Source organism: Charadrius vociferus, unplaced genomic scaffold (assembly GCF_000708025.1).
Source record: "Charadrius vociferus isolate BGI_N301 unplaced genomic scaffold, ASM70802v2 scaffold528, whole genome shotgun sequence".
Taxonomy (NCBI): domain Eukaryota; kingdom Metazoa; phylum Chordata; class Aves; order Charadriiformes; family Charadriidae; genus Charadrius; species Charadrius vociferus.
This window is the reverse complement of record NW_009649559.1, coordinates 283,785-285,245: the sequence shown is the minus strand read 5'-3', so window position 1 is coordinate 285,245 and position 1,461 is coordinate 283,785.

The window sequence follows — 1,461 nt, the reverse complement described above, 5'->3', positions numbered from 1 at the left end:
GGACTTTGAGGGGAAGGCAGCGAGATTACCTGTGCACATGCTCATGACACTGCCTGCAGGATGCACACTCACCCTGGGTCAAGTAATGTAGTGTAAATACATTTAATTAAAAAACAGAGGTCCAAGTTTTCTTGCTGTGCTGTAGGGCCAGCATGGTGACAACACCTGTGCACATACGCCAGCAGTGGCAGCAGCTTCCTGCCCGTGCTGAAGTTGGTCCTGAGAAGGAGCATCACACAGAACAGAACAACAGAACAGCTCTGTTTTGGCATCAGGTCGAAAAGGCGAGTGTTTCTGTTTGAAAATACCCAGTGCCTCTTGCTAGGAGCGTGAGTATGGGAAGGTTTTATGAGTGATGGTCTTACCAGACAGTTCAAACTGAAAGACACCCTGAGTAGTTTTCACGTACTCTTCACTCATCGCCCCCTGAATAACTCTGAATATTTCTGCAACAGGACTCGATGGCTTGGCTGGACCAGATTCTGTGTTAACCTTAGCTCCATCTGGTCCTTCATGCTGGGATCGATCTGCCTGATTTATTCTCCTCTTTGAATGCTTTGAAAGCACCTACAAGAAATTAATTCTTCTGCAAAGGCTTCTAAGCTGTAAATCAATTCATTGCTTTAATTGGCATTTTAGTATACCGTAGTGGACATGTACACTTAACAATAAAGGACAGCGTTCACAATTTACAGGGCTGATCACGATGAACAGCCTCTGAAAATGTTGTAGAAAGTCTCTTGGGTGTCGTAAGTATCAAAAAATAGTTAGGGCTATTCTGTGAGTCCCTACTCACAGACCAGCGTTGTGAGGCCCAGGGAACTAACACCATCCATCCCTGGCAGAACAGTCCTCATGCGATTGCTCAAATAATATTTTCAAGGGTGAGGGACTCTGTTCAAACTTTGCCTCCTCTGCCTTTCTCTTTTCCCTATTTTGGCACTCCTACAAAACCTGCTCAGCATTCTTAGTGGCCCTCCTACTTGACACATTACAATTCCGAAAAAGCAAAACCAATGCTTTCCTAAAAAAAGGGTTTCTGCATTTCATCTAAGAGATTGTAAATCTAGGAAGCAATAGAGACTGTTTTTTGTATAAATTTATCAAGACAGATCATATGACACTCCTCCAAGATGTGCTGTTTGCCATTTAATTTCTTTTTCCAGCAATATTTACCTGTGACCTTTTGTATAAAAAAGGATTCTTCAAAATAAGGGGCTGATTATAAACCTTGAAATTCTTGAAGTCCTTCAGAAGGTAACATTCTTTCTCTAGATTTAAGTAGAGAGGGTCTGCAGCCACTTCCATAAATCTTACCTTCCAAATGAGAAAAAGAGATTTTGCCAAATAGCTTGAGTGGAATCCAAGTTCTTGGGAGAAAAAAAACAACCAACCAACTTGAAATCCAGAGGGCATTCATTATCACCAGAAACGATCAATTTGTACACACAGTGCTTTCCC